Source organism: Strix aluco, chromosome W, assembly GCF_031877795.1.
Source record: "Strix aluco isolate bStrAlu1 chromosome W, bStrAlu1.hap1, whole genome shotgun sequence".
In the NCBI taxonomy this organism is placed as follows: domain Eukaryota; kingdom Metazoa; phylum Chordata; class Aves; order Strigiformes; family Strigidae; genus Strix; species Strix aluco.
This window is the reverse complement of record NC_133970.1, coordinates 27,750,863-27,759,769: the sequence shown is the minus strand read 5'-3', so window position 1 is coordinate 27,759,769 and position 8,907 is coordinate 27,750,863. Positions and strand designations below refer to the sequence as shown.

The 8,907-nt window shown below is 39.7% G+C and overlaps 1 protein-coding gene across 1 annotated transcript in view; it reads left to right on the top strand.

Moving 5' to 3' along the window:
- The first annotated feature begins 2,886 nt into the window (after positions 1 to 2,886).
- The window catches only part of LOC141917719 (transcription factor RFX3-like), a 207,214-nt gene continuing 201,193 nt past the window's right edge, over positions 2,887 to 8,907 (top strand). The window contains exon 1 of the mRNA XM_074811130.1: positions 2,887 to 3,111. The gene's annotated coding sequence lies outside the window, so the exon portion shown is untranslated. The remainder of the gene's footprint in view (positions 3,112 to 8,907) is intronic.

Genomic DNA, 8,907 nt, shown 5'->3' with positions numbered 1-8,907 from the left:
AGAGCATCATCCAGACACTTCTTGAACTCTGACCGGCTTGGTGCCGTGACCACTTCACTGGGGAGCCTGTTCCAATGACTGACAACCCTCTCAGTGAAGAACCTTTTCCTAATGTCCAATCTGAACTTCCCCTGATGCAGCTTCATACCATTTACATGATCAACACCTCCCCCTCCGCTGTTCCCCTTGAGGAAGTTGTAGACTGCGATGAGGTCACCCCTCAGCCTTCTCTTCTCCAAGCTGAACAAGCCAAGTGACCTCAGCCACTCCTCATAAGTCTTGTACTCAAGACCTTTCAACATCTTGGTCACCCTCCTCTGGACACACTCTAATAGTTTGATGTCCTTCTTATATTGAGGCACACAAAACTGCACACAGTACTCGAGGTGGGGCCGCACCAGTGCAGTGTAGAGTGGGACAATCACCTCCCTCGACCAGCCAGCTATGCTGTGCTTGGTGCACCCCAGGACACTGTTGGCCCTTTTGGCTGCCAGGGCACACTGTTGACTCATATTCAACTTGCCATCAACCCAGACCCCCAGATCTCTTTCTGGGAAGCTGCTCTCCAGCCTCTCATCCCCCAATTTCCATGTTTAACCAGGATTACCTCATCCCAGGTGCAGGATCTAGCAAAGAATCTGTTAAATTTCATACAGTTGGTGATTGCCCAGCTCTCTAGTCTATCCAGATCTCTCTGTAAGGCCTCTCTACCCTCGAGGGAGTCCACAGCTCCTCCTAGTTTAGTATTGTCAGCAAAATTACTTAATGTACATTCAATTCCTGCATTCAGATAATTTATAAAAACATTAAAGCACACTGGCCCTAAAATTGAGCCCTGGGGAATCCCACTAGTGACTGGTCACCAGCCTGATGTAACCTCATTTACTATAACTCTTTGAACCCAGCCTGTCAGCCATTTGCTCACCCAACGTATTATGGACTTGTCTATCTGGTATGCTGGACATTTTGTCCAGAAGAATATGGTGAGGGACAGTATCAAAAGCTTTGCTAAAATAAAAAAACCAAAACACATCTATTGGCTTCCCTTGGTCAACTAGATGGGTGACCTTGTCATAAAAGGAAATTAACTTAGTTAAGCAGGAGCCCATGCTGGATATGACCAATATATGTATTACAATCAATTATTACTGGTTATGTAGATGGTAGAATGGGCTGCATACAACTATACAGTAATTTTATATGTTACAAAAGGTGCAAAAGAGCTGCAGGTTTGCATGTATTGGGGTTATAGGGATATATGGGATCATAGTGGCCATTGTTATTGATTAATTGTAATTTAGTGGGAAATAACCACTTCTCAATTTTTAGTGATCAACAAAATTTTATTAGCAAGCGGCGAGTGAGCAAAACAGCGCTGGGTGTGCCAGGAGTCTCTGCTCTACCAGGACACACACCTTACAGGACAGAACTGAGTCCCTTTATAGTGTAGGCTTCATCCATATTCATGATGGGCGTACCCTGAGGGGTCTGCAAAGGTGTAAACAAGTTTCCCGGGCTTTTCTCCTGTTTTTGCGGGCTTTTCTCAGGTTTCCGTCACAGAAGGGGGGATGACTCAGCACAGGGGTTTTTGTAGTGGCTTGAAGATGGGGGCCATTTTAGCTCCCTTCTAACAACTGATTTTAACAATAGAAACTATATACATATATCTTATTTCTTATTTACATAAGAGAATTACAAAACTGTTCGGCCACAACATCCTGACTACAACTTCTTTTTCCCCTTGAGATTTGAATAACAAATACCATATATGTTTTATTACAGCCATTAGATGTGAATGCATTGCAGAAAAATAGGTATGATTCTGTGTAAATTCTCACATTGTGTATTGCCTCCAATGCACAACATCCCTTATATCCCTAAAGCAAGCAGTCATCCTCAACACCTTGAAGCCTCATGACCCTAGAGGAGCAGAGAATCACTGGTGATATGGGAGATTAAGGAGAAATGGGATGAGGAAAGGAAATTGAAGAGCATTGCCCTGGTGGCAGCATGAAGTGTGTTCAAGGGAAGGAATAGAAGTGAAGCAGGTTGCATTCTAAGGAAGGGCATATGTGGGGAAGGGTAGGGGTCTATGAGGAACATTGCTGGAGGGAAAGGTTGGCACAAGGCAGCTGGGAACGCACATTTTGGTTTGCCAATGAGGGCAGTACAGCTGCTGCCACAGTCTCACCTACTTTAAATGGCAGCAGTTAACAAATACCCCATCCATCAGTGGCTCTTCACTGCCATTTTATGATGGAAAAAGGAGTGGAAAAGGTGACAAGCAGTGAGCACAAAGCAAAACTTCCTGTTCACTCTAAACTGCGCAAGCAGGGTGGAAAATCAAAGCCACGCACGCACGCACGCACGCACGCACGCACGCACGCACGCACGCACGCACGCACGCACGCACGCACGCACGCACGCACGCACGCACGCACGCACGCACGCACGCACGCACGCACGCACGCACGCACGCACGCTCCCCCCCCCTTTATCTTAGTCGCAAATCGGATGTGACGTCAGGATGTTGGTGAGCATGATCCACGCGGGAGACAGATATGCTGATATGACCACACCCCCTCTTCTCTCATTCTCCCTCCCATTCAGGTTTCGGCCTGGCAGTTACTATCCATTTGAACAATCAGCCACCACTACAGTTTCCCTCCCTGCCCGCTCCGATGTAGTGTAATCTTACATCCATTGTCATACTACTGCCACTTTGCTTGTTGGGGATAGAATGCGCCCTCGCACGCCCTTAACGAGGTGGAGGAGTTAATACATCCCTCCCAACCTTCTTTTCTTTCCCCCTTGAGGAAATGGATCCCACTCTCCTCCTGCCCTAGAAGCTGTCCGTCATAAGGAAGGCTCTGCCTCTTCCGGGTCTCTTCGGCTGGGCAATTGCCTCCTCCTCTTTTGCTTGCTCTCTCTCTTTTGTGAGTTATAGCAACTGTTGCCTTGTGAATCAAGCGCTATAGTCACCGTAGTCCTGGTGACTGTTTACTCATCAACAACAATCGCTCTTCTGCTGCTTTCCATCTCCTTCCTCATCGTCACTTACAACAGCCACCATCAGCAAGAACAACAACAACACAGCTTTCTACTGTTCAGGTGAATGTAACTGTTCTGGGCAGGCTTGCAATCCCACCTTTCTATCCCTTTCTTCTTCTCCCCCTCCACCCCAACCTTTACCTCTTCTCTCCTTGCAGCATCCAGGCTGGGACTGCTCCATTGGGTTTCACTATTGATTGAGGGGGAGGGGGGAGGGAGAAGCCTCGAGTGCATTCTCTTCCTCAGCCTTTCTTCCTTCTCATTTTATAATACGGGAAGAGACATCATTTCCAAAAGGGGAAAAATTATATAAATTGCCCTGTGGTTGTTTATTATGAAGGGTATTTATCTTTTTTTATTGGAAGTTGTTATCTGATATACTGCAGTACTTGTAATGTTCCAAAGGAAAGGCCAGTGGGTAGCACAGCAGAGGGATTAGAGATTCTTTAAAACTGCCTTGAAGGTGTGATTAGTAGTTAACAGTAGAGGTTGAAGGGCTAATTGGTACTATATACAATCCTTCAGTGCAATTAGCTGTCATTTCCATAAACCAAGCTATCTAATTGCAAATAAATTTAATTTTATAATTTCATTTTGTGGCTGTACTTCTGAATTCCCAACTTTCTGTTCTCATCAACTAACATTTTCATTTTATTTTAAAAAACATATTTGTTCTATATGGCATATTTGATTCTTATTTTTCATGCACTGATTCAGAGCCTTTTTGAATTCTTCAGCTCATACTACTTGTAGAATTTAACCTTCTAGTATAGAAACCACTGAGTTTTCAGTAAACTCAAAGGAGTTGTGCATATTTAGAGCACACAACGCTGTGTGTTTGTCTTGCTTGCTTAGAAACACATTTGTTTCTGAAGAGCTAAAGAAGTCTTTACTGTATAGTTCCGTAGGAATAAGAACCACCTACCTGGGTATGTTTTCTTAATTAAGGTGGTCCAACCATGACACACTGTTGATCCATATGGTTTCCTGTTGTCATTCAGTTTCTGTATGAAGTTGTATTATCTCAGTAGATGTTCTAAAATAGTTTCATAACTATTAACCCTAGCACATACTGCGTTAGGAAGTGCACCTCTTCTTACAAAAATTGTACGCTCTATCTTTCTTATGAACATAGTGTCTTTCTCCTATTTAATAGAAGTGCTATGTAGAACAGTGACAGAACATATCTACTATGGGTTTTAACCTATTTTTAAATTAATTTAAAAATCGAAAAACACTAATATCATGTAACTATCTAGTTCTTCACAACCCATTAGGCAGTGTTTTTTTCACTGATTCTTAACATAAATCCCATGTGTATTTCTTGTATAATTGCTTTACTTGGATTTACTTGTTTCTTTCTCTCTCTAACACTTAGTGCCATGATGAAACGTTTAGTTGCCTCTTACACCCATACTTACATGGCACAAAACAGGGATATTTTTATCTTCAGTGATTCCTTTTTGTTTTATCACATTATCAGTCCTTTTGAATTAAAACTAATCTTGATCTAACTATAAAGTAATATTGTATTAGGAAAATAATGATTCATTTTTTAGAATTACTGTTTACTAGCATGCTGATACAAGCCTGTGAAATGGAAGACAAAATGCTAGATTTTTAGAGGGATATTTGGAATTCAGATAATGGGGGAAGCTAAAGAACATCCTTGGAACATTTTGCTCATTTTGTTTCTAGATAATAAGTTAAACTAAATGTCAGTCTTTTAAAATTTTTTTTGTCAATATGTTCTTTGCTTTTGCAATTTATGTTTTAGTCCTACTTTGCTTTTTTTTAATTGCTGATAGTTTTGTCTGTTCATGTACATTTTATAATTCTGTTTTCTGTATTTGCTAACACTCAGTTTCAGTCTTTATTAATCTCGTCAATATTGTTACTTTTTTGCTGAATTGTTTCCTATCCACTGTTCTTTCCTTTTCTTTGTTAGATGCTTCGCTTCCACATGGTTTAATGTTTCACAGTTTACTTGAGGTAGTGGGATGTGGCAAGGCTGGGAAGCATTGTATATCAGACATCTCTGAAGTATATCCGGTTTAGCTGCAGGGATAGCCTACAGTTACTCTTTTGTTAATCTGCTTTCTTTTGGGGTGTAAAAGTTATCTGCTTCATCTCAATATACACAGAATTGACATTTAAAATTTATTTTGAAGACTCCTTCAGCCAATTGAAAATGACTAGAAAGAATGCTTATTCAGCAGTTCAGGATCTATTTTTCACGCTAGCAACCTGAAGATTGGTTAAAACATCTTCAAACATATTGTGAAAATAATCATGTTGAGAAATTTGCCTTTTGGTCAAGTAGGAGAATCTGAGGAAGTTTTTAAATTATTTTTTTAGATAATTTAGAAATTATTTGTAAGTGTGCTCGATTGACATCTGATTAGATTTTTGCAGAACATATTTATTAAAGCCTGCCACTTTAATATAGTAGTGCTTCTGGGCCTGGCTTGACATCTCTGTTGGTGTGATAACCCTTTACCACATTAAATTTACCATAAAAAAATCAGGGATTTACTAAAACTTAGAACTGGAGTAGCTGTTTTGTTTTTTTTTTTTAGTTTCTATGTTAAAATATATATGTTATATATTTTATATATATGTTATGTATACATTTAAATACAGGTGATTGAGTTTGGTTGGTTTGGTTTTGTTTTTTTTTTTTTTTTAACATGCCCTATTATTGGAATTGCAGAGAAGCTAATTTTCCTGAAAGTTCTGGGTGATTGACACTATGCCCAGCCAGAAAAAGAATAAATTTAGTAAAGATACATCAAAATGAAAACATATTTATGCTGGAAAATGTTCAAAAATCTTAAGTGTAGATCACAATATCCATTTCACTTTGGGTAGATCTTTATCGTGTACATGTGAAGCAGATGCTCATTCCCTCCAAACAGCTGTATGTGTCAAAGCCTGCTCTACTTACTTGCATCAAGTACTTAAAAGTTTGATGCCGAGGAGGAGTGAGGGAGGGAGAAGGAATTTGAGCGGAAAAGACTAAAGACAGCATTGAATTTGGACAGTTTGTACTGTAGAAGCATGCTAGTCTCACAGATGAGGGGGGTACTCCATAATAGTGGAGGGAGGAGTGCTGGTTTAATCTCAATAGGGTCTGGTTCTGGTTGAATTTCTTGATGTGAGCTTCAACCAAGCTGTCTCGCCAAATTTAACAGATTGAAGCTCTATCCTGTTTTATATAAAACAAACCTATATGTCTACAGAAGTTTCATTTACTTTACATTCAAAGGACTATTTTATGGTACTAATAAAGGGTTACTTATGGAACAATTGAAGTTGGACAGCATTGCAACTGCTCTTTGCTAAAGTCTCTCCTGTCTCTAGTATATCATTGAGCAACACAGAGGAAAACACTTGCTCTCAGTAGAAACTAGATCTAACAAAAATCAAGACTGTAAAATGTAGTTCAGATAATAATTAGCTAGTTTTTAAGTACAACTATTTCTGCAGTATAGTATATCTAGATGTCTTTAACTGTAGCTGTGTAGATATAATAATTTTAGACTGCTTTTCAAGATGTTTTCCATCACTTTTGAGATAACAATCAATAGGGTAGCTTTTAATGTTGCAGGGATCTGTTCTTGAAAGTAATTAAAAGTAGCAATTACTGTACTTAAAAAGTCTTTATATTTACCTTTTAGTCTGTGTTGATGGAAATGGGTGCTTGATTCTGGACTCTGAGTTGCTACTGTGTTCTTCACAAGGCTAAATCCTAAAAGTGCAGGAGATCATAGAATCATAGAATGGTTTGGGTTGGAAGGGACCTTAAAGATCATCTAGTTCTAACCCCCCTGCCATGGGCAGGGACACCTTCCACTAGACCAGGTTGCTCAAAGCCCCATCCAAACTGGCCTTGAACAATGCCAGGGAGAGGGCAGCCACAGCTTCTCTGGGCAACCTGTTCCAGTGTCACACCACCCTGATGATGCAACTTCTCTTTATGGTTTGTTTTATAAGTCCATTATCCTAATGTGGGCAAAAAAAATAGATTTGGTTTTGCTTTAGAAAAAACACTGCAAGCTTATGAATTCTGGAGAAGAAACAAAATACCAGTTACAAAACAGTTCTCATTCACGAATGCTCTTTTAGGAAGAAACTTGCTTCCCCACCCCCCTGCCCTTGACTTTTTGCTTTCAAAGCAGTCTTCATTTTGTTATACTTTTTTGAGGTCCCTGTAGAAAACCTCCACCAAGTAGTATGAAATGTTTTGAGGTGCACAAACTGGGTATTGTATAGACTTTAGCCTTTCTGATAACTTTTGAGATATCTTTTTATTCTTGTGTTCCTAAGGAAATAGTTTCTGTGATACTGCCCTCCATTTTATTTGAAAGAGGTGTAGAGGTTTCAAAAACACAGATTTCATCAGAATAATTATCAGGGGAAAGGTAAGACAAAATTTATGCTACTATTGAAGAAAAGGCAATCAGTGCTCAGGTGTTATATATTTCATTTGGTAATAGACATCTGGCCAATCAGCAAACATTCACACCCTATACTCCATCTATTGTAATATGGATACATTTAAAGAACAAAAGGCATAAGCCAGATTTCCTATTTCCTATAGATGTCATTAATCGTGCTACTATAGAACAACTTATAGGAGAAAAGGCATATTGTTCGCTTTCTCTGTGTACCGTTTCTTAGCCCTTCTCCAGTGGATTTGCTAAAATATTATTGAAAACAGTGATCCTGTGGAGGTGTTTGTAGATATCTAATTCGGTCTGCAGAATCTTTATGATTGAAAATAATAATGAGCAAAACCAGAACACCACAGTTTGACAAAAACAACTTAGAGTCAACTTGAAGATCCACTGGGCATATGTAGATATAAAAAGTAAATATGAAGCATCATGCTGCCATTTTTAAGGTGTCTTCTTAGGTTGTTAATTTATAGTCCAAAATATAGAACTTGATATCTTGTTCTTTGGGAGTGTAAAATAAAGTATCTCTACAGAGCATGTTGTGCAGCTATTTTAGCTGTTGAAACATTAACTTTGAGGTTTCTTGATGTTTAAGATTTTTAATTGCCCTCCTAAATGACAAATTAGAGGAAAACTTTGTTGTTTGCTTTCAGTTAGAATGCAGTGAAGATAATATATACTGCTTTTTCTGCTTTAATATTTATTAAATATTTGCTTGTGTGTACGAGCAGAGCAAAGTAAGGAATTCATTCACTACCTCCCATCTGCAGGCAGATGTTTAGCCATTCCCAGGAAAGCAGGGCTTCATCGCATGTAATGGTTCTGTCACGACCCAGACTGGAAGCCCAGAGAATCGCAAGGGTTCTGTGATCCCCTTGGGTTAAATTAAGGTGAAACGACACCAAACGACTGGTTAAAATGTTTTACTTGCGGTAGAGAACAATTTAAACTTGGAAAAGGATAATAATCAATGTGGTCTCTTATAAATATATAAGAAAGGAAAGGAAAGAAAAAGAAAGGAGAGAAAGAGAGTCAAAGAAATCCAGATCACCACCCCTGGATCCAGCGTTGTCTCAGGTCCGCTAATCTCGGGTGGTGGGTGCACACGGATCTAGCTTCGATGGTGGGTGCATACACAGCAAAGTTTTCTGTTGCCTTTTTAAGTTCATCATATCAGCTGATTAGCATATCTGCCCACTTTTAGTGTTGCCTCTGGTCCCACAGGTTTTTTCTGACTTCATGCTTCTTGAGCAGTCATCCGGCTCCTCTTATCGGTTCGTTAGCAATGCACGCATGGTGTCTGGCGTACACAGTAGAGTCACAAATGGCTACACGATGGAGCCAGTGATAAACATTTGGTTTTGCTCAGTCCATGTCTCCCCCTTTGAGGTTTATC